The sequence below is a fragment of the Rhyacophila brunnea genome, unplaced genomic scaffold, assembly GCF_057557595.1.
Source record: "Rhyacophila brunnea isolate RB1 unplaced genomic scaffold, BYU_Rbru_1.0 scaffold_17, whole genome shotgun sequence".
Taxonomy (NCBI): domain Eukaryota; kingdom Metazoa; phylum Arthropoda; class Insecta; order Trichoptera; family Rhyacophilidae; genus Rhyacophila; species Rhyacophila brunnea.
Genome location: NW_028232827.1, coordinates 10,455,976 through 10,481,203, shown reverse-complemented (window position 1 = coordinate 10,481,203; position 25,228 = coordinate 10,455,976). Strand labels below are relative to the sequence as shown.

The 25,228-nt window shown below is 32.1% G+C and overlaps 1 long non-coding RNA gene across 1 annotated transcript in view; it reads right to left on the bottom strand.

Moving 5' to 3' along the window:
* Positions 1-800: 800 nt before the first annotated feature.
* Positions 801-25,228, bottom strand: part of LOC147073656 (uncharacterized) — a 174,542-nt gene continuing 150,114 nt past the window's right edge. Inside the window, exons 2-3 of the long non-coding RNA XR_015070336.1 lie at positions 24,998-25,039; positions 801-1,233 (exon numbers count right to left, since the gene is read on the bottom strand). This is a non-coding gene — a long non-coding RNA (uncharacterized LOC147073656). The remainder of the gene's footprint in view (positions 1,234-24,997; positions 25,040-25,228) is intronic.

Genomic DNA, 25,228 nt, shown 5'->3' with positions numbered 1-25,228 from the left:
TTAATGTCGTCTTCCTTACACACATACTTATTATTATGGCACTACAAAAAATATATATTTTAGAGATAATAATAATATATACTGGCATGTTTGGTTAAAACTCGCCAATACCAGACGACACTAGGGTAAATTAAAACTGAGCCCAAGGATAAAAGTTATACGGTGTGCAATAACTCACCGCCGGCGCTGAAGGGGGTGAGGCGTGACGTCACTGGGGGACTCTCTCCTACGGGTGCGCTGGGGGTCTCTGGGACCCTAGGAGATTTTGTCATAGCTGCTCCATTACAGCTTTATTGGGCGCTTGGCTGCCGGCACACTTAGCACTGTTTGCCTATCGCACTTTGACGCGGTGTAATTAATATTTTTCTCGGTTAACAAAACAGAGTTATTTTATTACAACACTTGGTTTAATTTAGATAAATAACATTCTTACAAAATAAAATAAAGAATTTTACCGTTAATAAAGAACAAAGGTCAGATTTATTCTAGAATATTAAATAATATTATTTCAACAAAATACTTATTCGTACTTTTAAATGTTCACATTTTAGTATAACTTGAATGTTCTATCATCATAATTTTAATTATTATTATTAAATAAGTACCTAACAGAGAAATTATTTTTTTTAATAAAATAAAATAAATAAATAATATTCACTCACAGTTTTAAGATATTGTTTATTTAAAATTTTTACTTTATTATTTATATATGATTTAAATATCGAAGTTTTCTATTAACAAAACTTTACATTTCAAGTGTTATTTCTGTTTATTTTTGAAATTATTTTTGTGAATTATGCATACGCTCTGTTCTAATATTAATTATGAAATTAAATTCAAAGTTTCCCCAATGGTATAAACCGATATAAAATAATAACATTATGAAAATATAAAAGTTCCCCAATTTCGTGTTCGGGCATTTTTTGGTGAAAAAATATAAGGGAACTTCCTACTTTAGCGGGAGGTCACGCCAAACTCAATTGTTTGTTTTTAATTACGAAATTTAATTTACCCCAAACGAGGAATGGTCTATGAACACTTCTATGTCATTAATATTTTTCAAAGAATTGTTTTTCATGATTTAAATTAAGCTGTTATATGTTTTTCACAACCATGTAATATTTTAGAGATGCGATGTTGTTTTTTTTATAATTTATCTTTCTTTTATTGTGTGTCTTTTTATAACATCTTTCCAGTAGCTTGACAAAATTTACTGCAGTTTCTTCTTTATGCCTGAAAAAAATAAAAAATATATAAATAGTATCAATTTCCAGATCATACCAAGAGTACGAGAGAATCATCAATGGTAAATACATCCCTATAACTTATATTTTTTATTCAACCAACGAGTTTTTCATAGATTAAAAAAAATATTTGTGACCGGCAGGAATCGCACCCACATTCATCAGATTTCAGTTAATGCACTTTACGAGTTTTTTTTTTTGACCATGTAAGACCCTGATAGGATCATAATATGGGCCTCCACAGAGTGGAGGTTTGTATTGACAGATTTTGCTTTTTACGAGAAATGGATGTCAGCCACTTGCTCAACCATTAGGTCCATACCCTGACACACACAAATTGAAAAACAATATGTGTACTTGCCAGACCCAGGATTCGAACCTGGGACCCACGGCTTTATAGTCTAACGCTTAAGCCGCGTGGCCACCGTGGGTATTACCAGTTTAGCCATATGCATTATACCCAATCCGCTTAGGAATTAAGGCCAATATTAATAAACGTTGATGAACAATAACTATTAATTAATTTCATAGTAACTAAGTATGGTACAAGTGGCTTAATTGATAAAGCAAATAAGCTGAAATCTGGAGAATGCGCGATCAAGTCTCGCTCCGCACCAATATGTTTTCAAGATTTAAAAAAAATATATTTGTTTTCAAAATAAAAATTAACTGTGTACAATATACAAACAGTTCATGATTTTAAATAATAATGTAACAACTGAGAAGAATGTATTTACTTGTTTTCCATCAAACATTGAAAGTCAGATATTAATATGTAATGAATGAATTTTTATACCTATCGAATAAAATATTAGCAAGAAATAACCAAAACATCCCTTAACAATAAAAGACGAGTATTTTCACCTACTTCTGGGTTACTGCATCATAAATAAATTTAACAGCAGCGCCATATTTTGTTTAAAATGGAGTTTAGATCTGGTTTAATGTATCGCCAAGCCTTGAGAAATAACCGCCAAATGGGTTCACGAATTTATACTCCTGTAATGTTTTGTAATAATCACATTTATAAAGGCATTAATAACACTTACGGCTGAAGTTGGTACCGGCAAACTCAGTTTTCGATATACTTAGGCTGTAGAAAACGTTTAACGTTGGTACTTACGTACATAAATGCCGTTTAATTAAATTTGATATCCTGATATTATATCGTGTATTTATTACTTTTCATTACAAATAATAAGTGTGATTTTGAATCGTGTAACATATTTTCACAACTTGGCTTATAGTCATAATTGTTAATTAAATTATTATTGATAGATAAAGAGTGATGTCAGAGTTACATGTAAGTTGTACGTATGCAGTTCATCGTGGGACACTTACTCGTGCGCCACAGTACGTGAAACATGAGTTCGTATAATATTTTATCAAGTGACGAGTTCTTCGTTAAACATTTCACTGTGGAATACATTTGTACGTATCTTACAAAATGTGGCGATAGTTTGAAAATAGTACTGTCCCAATTAGATTAACCCTAACCTAACCTAACCTAACCTAGTAAATACATCTCCACATGTTGTAGCATATGTACAAATATACTCAACGGTGAAATGTTCAACGAAGAACTCGTCATTTGATGAAATGTTACACGTACTGCGGCGCACTATTAAGTGTCCTGCGGTGAACTGTTTACGTACAAATTTCCGGATACGTAATATTTTATGTCATCCGCTAGCGCCAGTGTGTTTCAACGTATCAAAAGTAAACGAAAATATTGCACCTAATAATATCTAATTTAGATTGTATTAAATGACGAGTTCTTCGTTGAACATTTCACCGTGGAATACATTTGTACGTATCTTACAAAATGCGGCGATAGTTTGCAAATAGTACTGTTCCAATTAGACATAAAATTTGTATTGAATCTAATTGGAACAGCAAACTAGTGCCACATGTTGTAGCATACGTACAAATATACTCCACGGTGAAATGTTTAACGAAGAACTCGTCATTTGATTAAATATTACACGAACTCATGTTTCACGTACTGCGGTGCACGAATAAGTGTCCTACGGTGAACTGTTTACGTACAAATTTCCGGATACGTGATGTCAGATGTATATTATATTATGTTTTTCTTCTTCTTTGCGCATTAACTTTATGTGGGTCATGGCCTTCTATAGCATCTGCCTCCTTTCGGGTTTGTTCAAACCCACTCTCATTAGATTTGGACGTAACATTCTTTATATCAAACTTGTCACTATTCTTTCATCTAATGCTTGGTCCAACAGGTTTTCGTTTGTCTTCAGGGTTCCTGAATGAATGAAAGGACAAGTATGAAAGCGTACAGTTTTTTATTATCTCTGTCTCCACTCGGACTGTGTCTCATTAATGGATCCAAAGATATCGCGTAGCATGTTTCGGTTGAACGAACCTCACACTATTTTCATGAGTTTGGTTATACACCACGTTTCCAAGTTGTCGATAATATTTTGCGGAAGATACAAGATTTCATGTATCAGTTAAATGTCTGAAAACGTAGCACCTTCGTTAAATAGAAGCCAAATCTGTTGCTTAGCACAAAAATACGGCCTCATAGTAAGGTGCTGGATTTTCATCCGGGGGCTCCGATTTCAATCCACGGTGAGGTCATAATATATTTATGTGATTTTTTTTAAAGCCTGGGTGTTTATGACTATTTCTATTCTCTCAATAAATACACTACTGTTTTACTACAATACTGCCTTTGGGCTTAATGGACAGTTTATAGTGTTCAAAAAATATATGATTATTTTTTTTATTTCATGTTAATGACTATTTTTTGTTGTTGTTAAAAATAGGATCCCAGATAAGACAAATTTGTTTTCTACTAAATAAATTATGTTAAATCATGTATTGCACACTGAAAGTGTCATATGTTTTGTCCGACCCTATGGATGTAACCAAATATTTGATGTCGTCCTAGCATTTTCTTCTAGGTCCACAAATACTTATTTTATAAATTAAACAATAAACAGATCTAAATTTCAACAAAACTCCATGACTTTTATATATCGTTAGAATGTAAGTTTATCATATTTTTAGAGATATATCACGTCAAAATATATACGATATGAACACTCAAATAGGAACAAGCTGTTTCTACAACGAGATTTTCAGTGAGATTTATGACTCTGGTAACATAATAGCCAATAAAATCGGACAAGCTTGCATAAAGAAACAGTATAATATTATATTGTTTGATGCAAAAAATAACAAAAAATGTTTTATAACATGTATTTTTTTTGTGGTACGCTAACTACTTTATCCTCACTGAGAGAATCATAATATAGAAAGAGTAAGCGACATATACCTTGGTATAAACCTTAATTTATCCAATAACTTTACTGTAGAAGCCTGGTAGAAAGAACCAAATAACGTGATATGATCGACGCATTTGAGATGTAAACTATGTAAAGTATTCACCAAGTTAACTTTGGCTTCTTTTTGTTCTAAAAGTTAATTTTTCAAGTGCTATATTTTTTGTTACATACGTGGTTTTTAAAGTATTTTCATAACTTTTCACCTTGATAAAATGTATTATTCATTATAAGATTGAATTTAATTTAGTTTGAAGTCTGATGGGGTGGAGGGAGTAAATATAATTTAATTAAAATAAAATTTGGATATTATTTTGAAAGGTTTCCCAACCCTTGATAAATATTGTAGAAAATCACATATTTAAATTAAAATCGTTGAACTTCTCAAAAATGTTACATAATATCTGATAATATTTCTGATATTACGTAATCCATAGAATATATCGATAGGATAGCAATGCGAAAGCAAGTAGCCATAGATTAAGGCTTTGAAGGCAATTTTGATTTGTTACTTAACAGTAGTCTTGGCCATAAAATGTAACAATTACAAAGCCAAATAGCGTTTTGTTTACGTTAAAAGCTTTAATGCATATTATAACTCAAACGTATTTAATATAATTACAAGATAAAAAGAACTTTTTATGTACAACGTTTTTAAATTTTCTGTTGAATTATTATGCTCAATAATATGCTCAAACTTGTACTTGAGTAAATAAAAAACAAACAAACATATATAGCATACTGAAATGTCATTCTGACATTTCATTTTGATTTTCATAGTAACACACGTATATATTAATAATTTAGTTACTAGGACCACCCCCTTAGCAACCAATAGTAGTCTTTTACTTTTTACGGATTTTTCTGAAATAACTTTCCATAAAAAACAGAATTAACTGAAAATAAATTCAATTCTGCTTAAAGGTGGCTAAAAGTATTAAAAGAATGCATTGGCATCGTGTTTTGATATATTCTAAAAGTTATATCTAGTTCTATCAAATGTCTAGCTAGTCGGAAGGTTTGTTAAAAATCAATTGCAAGATTTGTACTGGACAAACAACCACCAAACAAACAAGAATATGAGCTAATAAAAACGTTGTAAAAAATAATATAATTATTCTTTGACACGTGTTTAAATTTATCTTATATTTCTCCATACTTAAGAATTATATCTTCTTACACTCTAAGCTGGAATATAACCCACTTCCTTAATTTTTGTATGCTGTGGTTAATACAAATTGAGCATATCCGGTTTCTCAATAAAATTATACTAAGTGTTTTCGGTAGATTATAATTTTGAATTACCTAAGCCTTTATATTATGAGAGGAATTTATTACAAGGCAACATCTCGTGGTATCTTTTATATGCAACATCCTGTGAGAGAACTGCGCATTATATAAACAATCTACTCCATATTTCACGCGCTATCTACGCTATTTTATGCTTCTTGCGGTATTCATATAATAGAGAGAAATTCACTTTCTATTGTGGAAAAGGCTATACAATACGCTTAGTTTCTGCCATACAAAGAATAAAATTATGTATCGGTTTTAATTTAATTATGTAGCGCACAGCCTGCGGCCATCGGCCATTTCTGTCTCTGTCTCTGTCTACACTGTCATTGCTCGCTCATAGCTGTTCACCGCGTTTGACGTTTGTTCATACAATCAACACAATAAAAATGGCAGACGAGAGACTTCTCCTTTTTCGCGTTTGACGTTTGCCGCTAGGCAGATGTGCGAGGTTGTAGCATGCAACATTCGCCGGCATTCTCAGAAATTTTGATTTATGGCCGTCAGGCACACAAGGCGAGTTGTGATGTGCGAGCCGGCTGTAGGTGTCACGCAATTTACATTATACGATATCACGCATCGGGAATTTATAGCAATATCACCTTTATTGTAATGGCGTTAGAATAGTATTTCTAGTGTCAATGTTCATTTGAGCGAACCCGTTCAAACCGAACCATTCGGCAAACCCGACTTAAAGCATCGGCAATTTATAGCAATATCACTTTTATTGTAATGGCCTCAGAACAGATTATGCCATTCGGCAGACCCGACAAAAAAGTGAGTGTCATTTTTATTCCCAGATGATTCGTCCATATTAATGTCATTGGTTGTAGCACAGTACACTCGTAGTGATCGTCAAACATATTATCCTGATTATGTTATTTAATTATTGTTTAGTTATATATTTGACTTAGAAATTTGTAATTCAGTTGTTGGAATATCGTGGCTCGTTGATGGTAGTTATATCTCGACATGGGTTGCAATACCGAATATGCCGGTATTATATATCAACACCGGTTTTATACTCTTGCTTAAAAATAATATTCTATCCAAAATAAAATCTTTGGTTGATTTATTTATTGTTATATATATTTTTTGATGATTTAGTCATGTTAGTTACATTTGACTTGTTTTAATTCATTCGCTTTATTAATACCAACAATATCAGAATTTTAATTTAAAAAAAAACGGGTATTTAAGTATTGTACCGGGAAACTCTTGATTTAATACCGGTATTGCAAGCCCTAAATTCTCGAAAACGACATGTTAAAGTACCACGAAATTTTGAGAGTACAGCAAAAATAATCAATGCAATAGTATTACAATAATAAAATTATATAGTATTAAATGCACCATTTCGTGCGAATTATTAAAAATCAAATTCTATTACCATCCATTTAAAAATAAAATTATCGTTTTATCATAAAAAAAATATGATACGTGAGTGATTTCTTGTAAATATTGATATAAATATCCAGCTTACAGTGCGTCAAGCTGTGTAATTACTTAATATTAGTACCATGCTTCAAGCTACAAGAGCCGGTAGCCAATATTAACGAACTTTGAGAAGTGCTTTATTTTCATGACTATAAGTTAATTTCATACTAATTAGAAAGGGTGCTGAGGCAAAATTACTGAATTACATTAATAACCCGATGTATACTGATTCGTGTCCTATCTAGCACCATTTTTTTTAATATGTATGTTTTTTAGGTGTTCCGAAATTATTACATTGAGGTATTTTTTTTTTTTTTTTTTAATTATTAATAACCATGTCCTTGCTTTTTCGTACAAGGTGGTTATTAGTAATTTTGAACAATCACAAACATCCAGACTTTGAGAAAAACACATAAATATTGTGTCCTCACCAGGAATCAAACCCAGAACTCTCGGGCGGATGACCAGCGCCTTACCCACTGCACCACAAGAGCCGCCTACATTGAGGTATTAAAAACTATTGGACCAACAAATTTTAATTAATCAATTGTAATACTAATATACCTACCATAAAAAAGAATAATACGAAAAATAATAAATTACACTGTCATACAATAGTCTTTTGGATATATTTAAATAATTATTATTCTCACAAGAATAATAATTAACATACCCCATTTATTTAAAAAAAAAATAAGCTATATTTACTGGTAAACAGTTTTACTGGAAACTGGTAATGCATTTTTTACCTCAGAGAAAGGAATTAATTTTCTACTATTAAGTTGGCATTTCTTCAAGTTTGGGGTTAAATAAAAGAGATGGTTAACTTAAAGCCTTAAATCGCGTATAAAAATATATTACAATGAATAGCATTCTTCTACTGCTGAAAATCTTATATACCCACTAACTCGCGAACGCTAATGGAAAACTTTCCAAATCAAGAAACAGTTTAATGGTCAAACTTTGTTAGAAATAAAAGATCTTTAGTAACCAAACTTTATTACTTATGCAAAGAGGGATTTTTTATTATAATAGTAAATAAATCGAAGGTGACTTTCCTTTTCCGTGATAGAGTCGATCACTTTTTTTTTTAAACATTTCCATGACGCATTGGTCGTAAATTTGGAGAGTGGAATATATATTGGAAATATATAGATTCAGGGGTATCTTTTACTTCGGCACTAAACTCTCAAAGCGATGGCACAAGCGTCATGCTTTAGAACACCGTAACTAATCAATATAAATACAATATATTATAACATACAGTCGATAGAGGGCAGCAAAGGGAGTCGGTCATTTAGTTTATGCCACTAGAAGCATGAATACAAGACGTTGTCACCCAGGACACTCGCCTATCGTTTTTATTCCTAGTCATATTGTATTTTCACCAATCGTTTCATCATGGTCTCTAGATGAAAAAAAAACGTTCATTTATTTTTTGAGGTAATAAAAGGCAACTAATACTTAACCAATTTAATACTAATATGGGAGGTTACTATTTTATTACAACGTTTTACTTATATTATTAAGTATATATTAAGAGACGTCCTCAAACTGTTGAGAAAATTATGAAATAACCGTAATGGGTACGTTTTTTTCACCGATTCCATACCATTGATATTGTTATTAACATAATTTATCTCGAGTTTCTTATAAACAACAATATATCAGAAAAATACTCATGTCTGCCACATGGCATATGTTACGTTTTTATTAGGTCGTAATCTTATTTGTCCGGTGGTTGTTTGTCTAGTACAAATCTTGCAATCGATTTTTAACTAACTTCCCGACTACCTAGACATTTAAAACTTTTAGAATATATCAGAACACGATGCCAATGCATTTTTTAGCCATCTTTAAGTAGAATTGAATTCATTTTTAGTTAATTCTGTTTTGTATGAAAAGTTATTTCGATACCATTATTGGTTGCTAGGAGGTCCTAGCAACTTAATTATTAAATAATATTATATACGTGCGTTACTATAGAAATCAATATGAAATGACATTTCATTATTCAGTATTTCTATCAAGTACAATTTTTTTTCATTGTTTAGCTAGTCAAGTCAAATTTATATGATTCAACAGAAAATTTAAAAACGTTGTATATAAAAAGTTCTTTTCATCTTGTAATTATTTTTTGCTGTGGAGATATTTGTCAAATTATTACGTTTTAAAGAAAAGTTCTTTCTTTACGTTAATAAAATTTAAAAGCAATGTTCTATGTTATAAGCAATGTCTCGCAAATTAATTTTACACCTTGCCACATCGTCACTTAGCAGGCCTCCTATTAAGGTGTTTTATTGCACCAGTTGACCCTTAATTTGGTAATTGTCATACATAATTAAATTGTTATCATTAATTTCCAATACATTTTTTACCTTTATACAAGACAATATTATGTATACAAAAATTACCTAATGTAAATTTTTAAGAAAGTATTTTTTTTCAACTAGCCTGTCTAATCTATCGCATTATACAGAGGAGTTATCGTTATTTGGGCTCATTATTTGATTTTGTGAAACGATACTTGATGTCATAGTTTATATACAACGCCAGCCTGATATTAACCTGATATTATTTTCCTGTCGATAATAATTCGTCAAATGATTATTTTCCGACTGCCTTTCTACAAGGCATGCTTACTTTTCACTTTCTTGAATCTCGTAGGTTTCTTCTGCCTTTGAAACACTTTTGCCTGTTATCGCGAGGAATAGTTTCCAATCCTAGTGTCCTAATGAATTTGAATTTACATGCGCCTGTCAATTACCTACGCGGTCGCAGCCATGATTTATTCTGGATCGGAACCATTTCCTTCTGTCAAGCTTATCAGGCACCATTAGCGAGGGGTGCAAGACTAGTCAATGCGATCCCCAAAGCCGTAGACATTTTCGGAGACATGCTATGTATTTTGTATTCGAAATTTTATTTTTCTGTATAAAATTGTACATTGTTTTATTTAATTAAACAAATAATCAAATAATACATTGCAGTTCCACCATGAATTGACAGTTAACACTATAAAAGATATTATTATTTTATATATTCTCTTCTCTTTTGTGAGTGTAATATTTGTTATAATTTGTAAATCTCGGTGTCTTGAATTTAGAGTTTTTATGTCCACAATATTTTGTTTTCTTAAATAAATTAACAAAATTTTAATTATCGAATTGCGTGATGTTTGGGCTGTTGGTTGGGCTGAAATTTTACGGAAACCATGATTGAACAATATGCATATGGTCGATAAATATTTTAAAAAATCTCCTATTTATTAATACTTAAAAAGTTTTCTTTGTAATGCCTACTATAAAGTTGTGCCTGAGTAACGTGTGTATGTAAATCCGGATTTAAATGCATATTAGAAATAGGAGAATTTTATTTAATTGTTAAAATATTTTTAATTGCAACTATGACATGTAAGTACCTCTTGTAAAGGCCATGGAAATATATTCGTCTAAATGGGTATGATGGAAAATGGATTGAACGTAGCGGTACAGAATATTTTTTGCAAAGAGATATAAGTTCACTGGCTTTACTTTTTGCCAGTGATGTAGTTTTTACGGCTTTCTTAGGATATATACGTAGTGTCTTGACGTCACCTGATGTAATGCTGATAGTCTTAAAAATTCAAATATACCATTATGATCAAAGCTGCCACTACGGGGAAAAGTGTGTAATGTCGTTTTTCTTGGTATTACAATGAGAATAATGCTCTCATCCCGTAGCACATTTTGAAACTTCAAACGAACATTGTCAGTTAGCAAAATCTGCTGAAACCACCAGAATGACAATGAGGTCTCCTCACGTGTACCTCGCTGTATTGACACCCGCATTACTTAATGAGCGTTTTTTACCATTTTCTACAGCCTACACATTTTCGACTCATGTCAAAATCACGTGTTTCTTTTGTTTTTGGTTGTTTGCACTATGTAATTTCTATATAATGTTGTCTATTATCTATGGTTTTCAGGTTGAGTTCTGTTCAAAATATTATCTATGGATCCAATATCGCAAGTAATTTTAACGTATGCATACGTAGAAACTGTTAAAATTAATTGAAATTAGCATGAACAAACCAATCCTACAGCGACGTCGTGTCATATCGTGGGTCCTGGGTCTGGCGAATTCACACGTTGCTTGGACCCAGAGACCTAATAGGCTGAGCAAGCGGCTAATATCCATTTCGCATAAAAACAAAAATCTGTTAATATTATGATATTATTAATCTAATATATTATAATAATATATTGTATAATATATAACAAATAATAAATTGAAATATTGATTTATATTAATTTGAATGGAGTTCTTTCAAACCTTTCAAAATATTTCATAAAAAAAGTAAATTAATAAAAAAATCAATTTAAAACCTTCAATACATAATTCATAAATTTATTTTAATCTATTATGATTCAATAAAGGAAACGAATGGTTTATTTTGTTTGCATATTGAATAGTTTTTTATAAGAAAATTTATGTGTAAATTATTAGTATTTTGTAAGAAATATTTGATAATGGGACAGAGTTTTGGATTAGGTATATTTTTTTTAAATAACGCCACCAAGGAATTGCTGTTATTATTGAATAGAAGAAAAGTAAATAAACATTATTTTATATTTTGATTGTCGGAATACAAATTTATTCAATTGATCGGGCCGCTTTGACGCAAGCTAAACATTTAAATGTAAAAAGAAAAATGTCAAAACGGAGTATTACAAAATAAACAACACGGATGTTTGCTTTTTTCGAAACCGCACGACGACGGGCAAATCAAATAGATTTATTCCATCTGTAGGGAGGGTTATGAATAAGCCTGAAAAACATTTCAGTTCAGCCAAAAAAAAAACTAACGAGATATTCTGAGTGAAGCAGCGAAAATCCCCGCCTATTTTGAATCCCACAACACGTTCGTTATTTTTGATTTTCCACATATCACTGACAGAAAATACTAGCAAAATCACTCATCAAACATCAATGTATTTACATTTATAGTCTTAGTATATTCACATTTTCCGTATTGGAATTTTCACTTTTATCAATGGGAGTGCAAAATTTCAATAACGATATTAATTTTGGATATATATTATATTATTTTACACCCACGGTGGCCGCACGGCTTAAGCGTTGGACTATCACGCCGTAGGTCCCAGGTTTGAATCCTGGGTCTGGCAAGTACACATATTGTTTTTCAATTTGTGTGTGAGTCAGGGTATGGACCTAATAGGTTGAGCAAGTGGCTGACAACAATAATCTGTCAATACAAACCTCTACTCTGTGGAAGCCCATATGATCCTATTTGGATCGGACATGGTCGAAAGAATATATTATAATTTGACGTAGAACTATTATTTTTTCTTATGAATGGATTTACCATAAGGTTTAAAAATATATAAGCATGGCCCCCACAAGGGGGGACTGACAGGGCTCTAGCTTGGGGGCCCGGGCTCAGAAGGGGCCCGATGTGGTGAGTCGACCAGATATGTGAGATAAACACACATCACAAATTTGCTTTAATTGTAAAAAAAGTCACCTGCGGATCTATTTTACTTCGATTGTATTATTATATTAAAATATATGGTTATTAATTGTGTGTTGGTACTCGGCAACTCCATAATTCAAATGGATGTATTAAAAATACATCCTAATTTTACTGAATACACCATTAAGAAAACACTACTGTAAAGCGTCACACCTACTTGAGCGTAGTTATGCACAAAGCAGCCAAGCCACAATTTTGAAAAAAATGAGTTATTGTGATTTCCATAATCTCACACGTTTGTTTTACGTTCTGCACAAATCAGCCAAGCTGCTGTGATACGAAAATCTCATATAAATGCCTTTTAAAGATTTTGCAAATCGCAGAATATGACATTTCCGATTTGCATAAAGCATCCAAGCTGCTGTCATACAAAAATGTCATATAAATGCGTTCTAAAAATATGCCATTATTCGTTCTGAAAAAAGCAGCCAAATGATAATATTATGTACTTACGTAAATTTTTAAAATCGTGACTGTAAGATGTGTTTTTCTACATTCAATTAACAAACATTATTTTTTCGATTACATTAGGTATGTGTTTTTCATTTTATTATATATAATATAATATACAGATTTTTCATATAAAAAATAGTGCCAGGCATCTAAATATTGATGTATAATTTACAAGTTTTTCGAATTATTTTCAGAATTTTGAAATTCCCATAATAATTTAGTAACTTAGAAGGCTATTTTTAAAGAAAATAATCAAAAATAAAGACTTTTCTTACAAAAATAAGAGATGGCTGCATTCTGCAGAATGCACATTCTAAAAAAAATCATTTTACTTAAAACACCTGGCTGCTAAAACACCAAAATTTCATAGATTATATGCTTTTATCTCTTTAAAAGTTATACAAAATCATATATATACATATAATATCTATCATTCAAAAAGTATACACAGTATACAGAGGCTTTGCTGATTTAAAGAAACACAATTTACATAAAAGTGCTTCTATCTCTGTTTGAGGTTTGTGTGGCTCGGCTGCTTTGTGCATAACTACGCTATAAGTCTTAATCCTTAGCGATAGATAGGGGGGCCCGCCAAAGATCCTAGCCTAGGGGCCCGCTTCAAGATGTGGGGGCCATGGGTATAAGCATAGATAGAAAGGCCCGACAAATAATGTTAATAACAGCGTTGTCAACAATTTCCAAAATCACATGGTTAAAAACATGCAATTTGTGGGTGAATCAAATAAGATAATATTGGTATTATAATTTTTGCAACATGAAATTGCATACAAGAATTCACAATTAAGCAAATATACGCATTTGTGTTTGTGTCAAGAAAACCATCACGTGGTACCCAATCTATTGATATGCTTTCGATTGATGCGGTCGATGTGTTTAGGTTCATTAAAAAATTAAAGAACACTCGCTCTTTAAACGTCAATTACATTGAGCTACTTTACGAGCTGTTTGTTAGCAAATTTACAATCTGCCTGTAAAGTCGCTTAGTGTAATCATCAAACAAGCTAACAAGCAAATTGTAAACACTCTACCGAGAAAAGTTGAAAGCCGGTCAACTTTACACGCTACACGCCGGCGTGTGGGCCTACTGCATCTGTCCAGTAAAGCGCAGTAGCAACCTCCCGGTAAAAAAACGAACTACGTTCTATCAAAATAGTCGCTGGCTTGTGCTTATCAGCGAATGGAAAGTTTTGTGTGTTATCATCATAATTGCAGTAGCTGAATCGCCCGCTATTAAATTCGCCAACAAACAGCTCGTAAAGGTAATTGACGCTTTAGGACCGGATAATATCCCAACATTTTTTTAAGGAGTGTATTGACATTGTCAAACGCCCACATTCTTATATATTTCAAATATCATCAAAAAATTATGTCAAAGATTACTTCAATCCATAGGAGGAGTACCGAGTTATCAGTGAAGAACTACAGGCCGGTAATTATTGTTCTCTCGGCACATTATGATTGTCAACATTCACAAGTAGTACTGGTTGGTGCCAGTCAATTAGCAAGTATTTCAGGCAAAGAGCAGACAGTTATCTGCCTGGTGATATCTATGTAATTGGTTGAACATTTTGCGTCGCGCTCGATTACGTAGTCATGTTAATGTATTATACCATCGTAAATATTATATGCAAGGATTGGATTTCATATATTTACTTCATATTCTGTCATAAGGATCAGGCATTTTGTACCAGGTAGTGAGTGATAGGTTAAGATCGTAATTTATAAACTCTTCTGTTATAATATTAACATACTATTATTATCTATTGGAATTCAGGAATCGACTGTTCGAAACATTTCGTCCAGCTCGAATAAATTAAAATGGCAGGCTTATTTTCAGTGACGCAACGCGCCAATGGTCATAATTTTATTGTTTCAGGTATGGCAAACGCCAGTAATGATCGAGTGGTTAACGTGTCGGCTTATAAAGTTGTGGGTCTTAGGTTATTAGAATCCTGAGTCTGGCAAATACACATATTGTTTTTCATATGATCTTTTTAGGATCGAACATGGTCAACAAAAATGTACCAACCGGTTAAATCACAGCCATGTTAGGAGTTTGACAACATCGTATTTATTATTTTTTATACAAAAAAGCGTTTACGGATAAAGCCTACCTACAAATCACGCATTTTTTGTAATTTTTTTAACAGACAAATTCCGGGTACCTTACATATTATTATTATTTTGTTCCATTCTGTTATCTTGTTTGCATGTATGAACATGCTAACTGAATATATTTCTATCAATTTATACATAATTTGGACAGCCCACATCGTAAATTATGTAACGTTAGACCTGGCTTTTTTTCAAAACAATCCGATTCCGGCGTACTGGAAAGTCAATACATACCATCTACAGGGTGTATATAGTGAATCTATAAAATATTGAAATGGCTTGGGTAGAGATAAGAAGAAGCTGACAAAGAATATAATTGGCGCTACCACTAAATAGTGGCATACTTGAAAAACGCATGTGGCAACTGTGAAAATAGTATAACCGCACACAAAGGTAAAACAAGTATTTTGTATATCCATAGGCAATATAAAATTAAATTAAATATCAATTGCAATTAAAACGAAATACGTTTATGTAAGGGACTATAATATAATATGATTCAATTTCCTGTATGATATATTATATTTTAGCTTATGTTGATAGTTGTCACTTAGATTTCTCAATTATGCCATCATTCAGTGGTATTTCTCGTCACCGTAATATGTAACATTAGGTTACCGTTAACTGTGACAAATCTTTTCTCTCTTTTAAGAGTTTAAAGCTCTCAATAAATTTGTGATCAGCAGGCTAGTTATACAAAAAAGTATAGTATAAAACTTAAATCCATTAGAATTTAAAAAATTACCTTCGGTCGATATATATTTAATAGATATTTAAAATGTAGTGTTTTTGCGCTCGACTAACCAAGATAGAGTGTTTTGGATGATCTAAAAATTTTAAGACACATAAATATTTTGCACGCCCACAATGATATGACAAATTAACAAAATTATCGGCATTTAGCGATAACATGAATCATATAATACAGGGTTAAGTATCTGCCTCTAACGTATGTAGAGAAATTTATAATTAAAAAAAAAATAAACTAACATTTCTGAATACTTTGTAAGATATAAATTAAAACAATATTACTTACTTCATTTTATACGTAAAACAATGATCATACCATAAAATAATATTATGTAAAGTATTCCACATGAAACGGAATCAAAAAAATTCGAAAGAATAATAAAATTAATATTTTTATCTTAAATATTTACATTTCCAAAATAATAAGAAAAAAACGTACAGGTTTTCTGCGTAGTTTGAATTTAAAAACATTATTTCTAAGTCGATGATAGATAAACAAAACAAACAGAAATTGCTACTGTCTTGAGAATTATAAGCAAAAATATTGTAGCTATTAATTGAATTGTACACTCATATTAACTTATGATAGTTTCTTAATATAATAGGGAAAATTTTACAAACAATTAGGAATATAATATATTGAAAGGTTTGTGAAGCTATTCTGGCCATTTTGCTTAATTCATTAATTCTTATTACATACAAAAGAAATTTTCTATACCTGTGCTAAAAAATCGATGGTATTAGGTAGGTACCAACCTTATAGATAGTGCAATCTTTTTGTTATTTTACATGACGCACGTTCCCGGTGACGTCCCTAAACAAAATATTCCCCCCATTTTTTATCATCCTTGAATGACTCAAATATCAAAGAAATGAGTTGTATGTTGTATGGATGCATTACTAACAAAACATAATTACCTTTATTACATTACATTAAATGCCACCTCTGCTTCAATAGACAATATTGCGAGTCCACGGTTTCAGATGCATTTAAAAATATGCCTGATAACTTCCAAAACTCGTGAGTGACTGGCAAAAATTATCTTTGGATATATGTACTTATTTAAAATTAGGTAAGTATGTACCTACTTATAATTCAAATATAATTCGCAAATTTGCACTTGTCATTGCTGGTCATCAGAGACGTTACGTCGAGGACAACGAAAATAAACTAGACATTGCGAACCTGACAAAAAAATACAGACCTGTTAAACCTTTTATGGTATTCAATACATTTTGTTTCCAACCAGTGAGTTGATTTTTTGAATGGAAAGATATATCCGTTATTACCTAAGTTTTAGTATCTATTTCTACGAATAGCTAATGATTCTCCTCAATTTACCACCCTTCAAATAACTGCCGCCCCCAAGCAACGTTCAATCTGCCTACCCCCAAAGGACGTCACTGCACGTTCCTTAACTATAGACACCATTATACTAAAGTTTTTAATAAGTAACAATAAGGTTTTTTCATATTTTCTCGAATAGACTATCTAGATAAAATACAATATTATTGATCGGATGGATGCCTCAGTAAAGAGTAAAAATGCACTCTATCAATACGAGACAAACTGTCTATTGTCAAAACGATAACCAATTTATAGACTGCAAAATTGTCCAGATATACGATGTAAAGTTGCATGTATTTGATTTCTTAGAATCGAATGTAATATGACAAAGTTATTGGAATATCACTATCTGGATACAAAATGCTTGGCTGTTGACATTTCTATTCTTCACAGAAGTAGAAATCTCGAATGGAAAAGATTGGTTCTCCTTTGTTAGACTTTACAAGAAATAATATACTATCTATAAGTACTTCAAAAATGCAGAGATATTGAAAATACAAAGTCTTTTGAAATCCGTGCAAAAATATCAGATTTTTGCGACAATATATTTATAATATGTTATATAACTTTATCTATCACGATATTTACTTAGAATAATATTAAACATAATAATAGTATGTATTCACTTTATTGCTTAACTATTTTGTTTATTCAATTCCTAATACACAAATTGTAGCAGTATTTATTAAATACTTACACTGAAATCCTATTTATGGATGCTGTGTTTTGAGCCCCACCCGATACAAATATTTTTTCTAATATGTTCATTTATGAAGAGTTTAAAAGTATTTTTTAAACAATGAATGATACGTTCATAAGTTTAGTATATCATTCATTGGATAAAGATTTGTTTAATTTAAAATTATGAGAGCACCTGCCATCTAGGAATCAAATGAAGTAATTACAAAACATGCTCGCCAATATTAAATGGAAATTGTTACCTCAAACGGATAGGTTGTAAATAAATAATAATTCTATTTTACTGATTGCTTAATTGGTACGGCATATTGGGCAGAATTCGAGAGATGCAGCTTCAAGTTCCAGTAGATACAAATATATATCGGTGTGCGTACTTATGTACGCGCGTTAGGAGTTATACTTCTTTGGGGTAACAACACAAAAACAAAACTTGTGATAACCTATATTCTTCAACCAGCCCTTAATTAGTATCTTGTTAAATTACACACTAAAGAAAAAGGGCCGCTTATTGGAGTGCCGTTAGTTTATTTCTATACACTTTAACTTATTATATTAATAAATTATATAATTATTTCTCGTTGTTTTTAATTTTAAAGTAACAACTGTCACTCTGACGTTTAATCATTTGTTTACGTAAAGAATTGCAAATGGCCGATAATAATAAATTGGTTGTCTAGGCAACGGAACAATTCTACAATCAAACTTGCGTTTGCATACAGCTGACTGATTCGCAGCTAACTTCATACTGTCGCGCACTTTCATAACGGTGTGCGCGCGCAGCTCTCAATTTCACTCTCTACTAAACGCCCCAAAAGAAGTATAACTTCAAAAATGCTTTTCCTAATACTTTTTGCAAGTATTGGGATCCGCGAACTTCTACTTACACGGTATTCAGACCATCTATATTTCTCTCCAGTCGACTACATTAGCAGCTTTCCAATATTTCTGCTCGCCCATATTTCTTCAAACATATTATAAAATACAATAAGTACTTATACAATACATATACACAATTTGCTTTGAAGAATATATTTATTTAATCGAAAAAAATGATTATCACAGTTATTTATACAAAATTGAAATTATATGATTATTTTATAATAAATTATTATTATAAATAACGCATTATATTTGAGCAGTATCATTTTATTTAACGTAATTTTAATAAAGCTTATAAAGCTTTATTAATTAATGAAAAACATACTTAAAGACACTAAATTAGAATAATTGCGCAAGTGGACATGACATAATTAATTATAAAACTGTTAATTAATAAAATGATTGAATTAAATTGATAATAAAATTGTTTCTGTAAGTTTTTTTTGAATAATAGTTTAAAGCAGAAAACAATTTTCTCTAAACTAATTAAAAATGCCACGAGCACACTGTGTTGAAAAAATGGAACTAGACATAAAAGAGAATAGCACGAAAGACTTTAAGCTTTTGAGAAGGTTTTGCGGAAGCTCGAAGGCTTTTGCCCCTTGAAAGCTCTCACCTGTTTATTTAACGTCTTTGCACAGAGGGTGTGTTTGATATCCTTGATTAAGTATTTAATTGCTTGTGTCTTTGTCACTAAATCCTTATTGAAGGTAGCCTTCTCTTGAAAAGGATACGCTTTCACTATTGACTCTTGTTTTTAAGCAACTAAGTTCAAATAACAAAATCAAAATATTAAAGTATTATTATATTTAACAAAGTAATATTACAAAAGCTCCATATTTATTTTATGTTTAATTTTGGTTAATAAACGAGACATGAAAATTGATAAAATAGATTTTTAAACTCTTTGACAATTGAAAAAAAAGTTCAAAAAACCACTCAAGAAGTGTAAAATCGTCTATTCTGGGAACAATGGAAACTAATGGAGTTAACTAATGAGATATATCTATGATATCAGTCTATAAAAGTTATGAGTAAAACAATTAATATTCAAAAATATTCTTACGTGATACCAACTTACTTGAGTGTAGTATTTTTATTGATTATAATTATTACTAATGATCTATTATTAGCTTCGACGATTTTTTATACGCTTATCAAATGTATTATTATTAATATTTTTTACAAACACTTCAACTATTCCTAATTTGCTTGTTATATTTTTTTATTGTGACCCTTGACTTAATAGGTAGGTGATAAGTTTTTACCTACTTTATTGTATTGTTTTGTTATATAAGTAAGAGTTAATAGTATTCAGTGTCAGTGTTTATTTGACTTTTGGCGAGTGTACACAGCGCCTGAAGATACCGAAAGGCGAAACCCGGGTCGCAAAAAACGACTCAAATGGAAATAGTACAAAACTTAAATCCATTATAATTTAAATTCAAATTCCATCAAGTACCCTCGGTCGATAGTCTTAATATTTTAATTTTATTAATGTAGTGTTAGATATATAATTTGTTTCGCAATGAAAAAAAAATATAATTCGATTTTTGAAAAAAGTTTGAATGAGGTAAGTAATAAATTATACTAATTTTTAAAACGGATCATAAAATAGCATGCACAGTTCTAAATTTTAAATAGCTGCAACGGCTTACTTACAAAATAAACAAATAAATAAAAACGCGGCAAGCAAACGCTATAATTCCAGCCAAATTTCCGCCCATACAGCATAAATTTTCCGGCCGCGAGACTTTTTCGTCCGAAGAGCGCAGAGGTTTTTAACAATTTAATTTGGTAGGTAACCAAAAAGAAGATATGTTCTGCTTTGTTGCTAACTGAAAAACATAACGCCTGAGAGTATGTTTTGTGCTTAAAAAGGTTTTTGCCATCGTGCGTATTTTGACTTGGATAATATTTAAAACCCTAGTGACTTAAAATACGGTTAGTATAGTTTCAAAAAGGTTTTGTAAAAATGTACATTAATAAAATTGCAACTAAGCAAATTAAAAATTAACTCAACATTAAGAAGATGTAAGTTAAAATATTATTCGTCGCGCCCTTTTTTGTAAAACATATCTCGTGAAGCAAGTGAAAACGCATAAAATGCTGCTAATTTAAATAAAATGTATAGCCTTTTTGACTTTTATACTACACATAAGCAAATACTCCGAAAAATCTTTGGACCCACGTTGGAAAATGGGAACTACAGAATAAAAATGAACCACGAGTTGGAAGACCCGATTGAACAGCAAACAATCATAAGATACTGTAAGTTCCAAAGACTACGATGGGCGGGATATGTGGAGAGAATGCCTGAAGTTAGAGCGCCAAAGATCATGACGAAGTGGCTACCCCAACGGAAGAGACCTAGAAAGAGGCCGTCCAAGAAGGAGATGGGCTGACACCGTAGAAGTGGACTGGCTTCATATAGGAAGACCCGATAACTGGAGAAGTGTGGCGAGAGACCGGAATGAGTGGAGAGCGGTTGTGGAGGAGGCCAAATCCCACCCCGGGATGTAGCGCTGTGGAAGAAGACTACACATAAAATCATTCTTCATGTGTTTTAAAAAAATTAACTCACTTACTTAGCTTTTATCAATGAATTAAGCAGTTCCATGAGCACACTGTTAATTGTCGTTTGCATGTGTTTCTGCCAGTCGATGAATATAAATATTTTGGTGACGGAGGGAAAAGTAGATTCCTGTATGAATTGTTGATTCATATTATAGCCAATAATTGTTGTTTTAACAGAATACGATAGAGGTTGTCATCTCCCTTCATTTACGAAAGTGCAAAGATGCTGTCACTTTTATTTTTTAAGGTTTTTCGTCTGGTTTCGGGACTTGGAGGTGGACAAATACACACCGGAATTGTGGTCAGAAACGACGAGATTTATTTATGTAAATATTTACTAATGGATACATTTTTATAATTTCATTTATGCGTAGCGCGAGTTAATAATGTTTACTGTTTGGCAGTCTGCAGCGTTCTGTCCGCCATTTTATATTCCGCTCTCAGCGAGAAACGCCGTTTTCGACAGCGCTTTCAGCGACCTCTTCCACTGAAAGCGGTCTACAATGGCGACGTTGCAGATATTTTTGAAACGGCCGCGATTTACAGCGTTACCGGCTTTATTATTATTTATTTTTGCAATCAACCCCTACTATTTGTAGGCTCGATACCGATTCTGACAGCACATAGTGTCAACCGCTAAAAACAAAAAACACGCGATTTTGACATGAGTCAAAAATGTGTAAGCATGTAGAAAATGATAAAAAAACATTCATTGAGTCATGGAGATGTCGATATAGTGCGGTAAGTGAGGTGACCTCATTGTTGTTATGGTGGTTATTACATATGTTGACAATGTTCGTTTAAGGGTTCAAAATGTGCTACGGGATGGGAGCATCAGTCTGATAACATTTTAAACACCAAGAAAAACGACTTTACACACTTTTCCCCGCAGTGGCAGCTTACTGTGATGTTACGTGATAGTATGCAATGCGCAGCATAATATAATCACAACTTTATATTCAGAAATATACACAGAAAACAAATATTATCATTCTAATTGATGAATTTTATATACTAGTTCATAAAAATCGTTGAACTATTTGCATATTATGATAGGATAATAATATAATAGTACAAAACAAATTCAAATTCTATGAATAGCTTTCAGATATTGGTATTCATTTTCTAAGATAGCACTGTCAAAATTATCATCAGAGGATTGAAATTATTGGCTCTGCTAAACCACATCCACACTGCATCACACCCGGTCTTAATTATAGTGCATATCACGTCATCCTATATTTAGATATTGTAAAGCATTTTTTTCTGACTGGGAGTGTCTTAGGCGCAGTTATCCAAAACTAAGACCGTCATGCACTCAAATGTGCTTTGATTGAATTTACATGACTTTAAAATAAGAGTGCCCGTAAGAAGCAAAATAAAATTGTAATAAGTTGTAACAAAAGTTAATACAAAAATGCCAATAAATCTAAGTGAAGAGATCTTCATGTTAGTAGTATGATGCCATTTTTTTTCTAAATGCAACAAAATAGGTCCTGGTGGCAACCAAGTCAAACGATTCGATGGACCCAACAACTGGTCGAACCAACTTGAGCAGCCTCATATTTAATGACATTAAAAGATGATTTAGTTTGCATCCCGCATTTCTCTGCCACAGCAACATGTTGAATGGTATCATTAGAACAGTAGTAAAAGATTTTGGTACGTACATTTTGGCGACTGTTAGTGATTTTTTACCCCACAAAAACTACCACAATTATATTTTCGTAGATATCTTTTGGGTTTTCCTCTTCCTTGGTAAAGGAAGATCAAGTAGACTATTAGTAGACTCATAATATGAAAAATCGATTATTATATTGTTATTTTGAATGTTGGAATCACACTGAGCTTGTATATTAATCCCTTCAAGATAATAATATGTCCTAACTAGCACATACTTCTTTCTGTAACTGATACTGTTCTGATAAGTTTCATTTTCATTGAAATATTATTACATACATATGGACCATAATGCAGGCATGCGTGTCATCAGTGCCATACCTTTGTTGTAACGGATATTAATTTTCACTAAATATAAAGCAAAAATGGCCACATTGAAGTAAAATAAGAACGTTTAAAACAAAAACAAATCTCCATCTCTTCTAGAAACTAGGCTAACATAAAAATGTTTTCGCTTGAAAATCCATTCTAGATTACGCGAGAGCATTTATACTGAATATGTTGTGGACATTTCAGATGTGATTATAATAATATGAATAAGTGAGGCTTGAAAGTGTATCCACTGGTAATATTCAGATCATAGACCTCATCGTGGAGTCATGTAAGATATTTCAGCTACACATCAGGCTAGATTATTACGTGATGATTGCGTGTCGGTTCCACTGTGTTGCTATTTTTTGTGATTTTGTTTTCAACTTTTTTTATTATTTATTTTCTTTTGAACAAAAATGTTTTCTTTTTTTTTAATCTGGCCATTTAATATGATTATATGTATTCTTACTGAGGTAGAGGAATTGATACGTAGGTACTCCTCTGATGAGCGACAGTCAAAACATCGAGAACGTCGATAGCTTCAAGTACCTGGGGGTACACATCACGGGAGATGGCATTTTGCAGAAAGAGCTCGCTATCCGAATGGGAATGGCTGGAGCAACATTCAACTCGATGCGGAATGTCTGGGACTCATGATTGTACTCGGTCAAAACCAAATACCACTTATTAGACGCTTGCATTCTGATGGTGCTGCTTTACGGTAGCGAATCATAGCACATTACGAAGGCACAGAGCAACCGTATACTGAGCTTCGAAAACAAGTGTTTGCGACGAATACTGGGTGTACGGTGGTATGACTTTAGGAGCAACGAGGAGATAAGAGAACGCTGAAAGTGAAGAGGCGACGTCGAACCTGGCTCGGCCACGTGCTGCGGATGCCAGAAGAGAACTTCAACCTGGCTTGCCTGTTCTTCAAGCCAACAGAATTCCGGCGTCCTGGATGGCCGCTAAATACAATCTACAGAGTGTATACGGTGGAGCTACGGGATGCTAGTTTGACCTGAAAGAAGCAAGATGACTGGCGAGCGACAGGGATTATTGGAGGCGCCACGTGGTGTCCATATGTTCCAGTTAAGAGGCGGATATGACCAAAGAAGAAGAAGACTCTAGATACCTATGTCTTAAAATTATAGACAATTACGTAGGTATTATACGACTATTACATTTTCGTAGTGTTTATTTAAATAAAATATCTCTTGAGTAATTAAAAATATTACAATAAGGCTGACAAAAGCTTTAGTACTTATAAGAATATTTGAAAGAAAAAACATTATCTTGAATAATTTAAAAAAGCATTGAATTATATATTTTGTACCTGTTTTGTGATGAATTTTGAAAAGACTCGCTGAAACCGCACCTGAAAGAAAAAAAAGAATCGAGTCAGTTCATTTACATAAAACATTATTATTTATGTTGTCCTGTGTACAATTTTTAAGACCAAGACAATAACGCAAATGAACATCGCCGCGTTTCTTTTCGTTAAATTTATTTTTAATGAATACCAGAGAAGTGAAATTGAACAAGCAACAAAATATTCAAGGGCCTA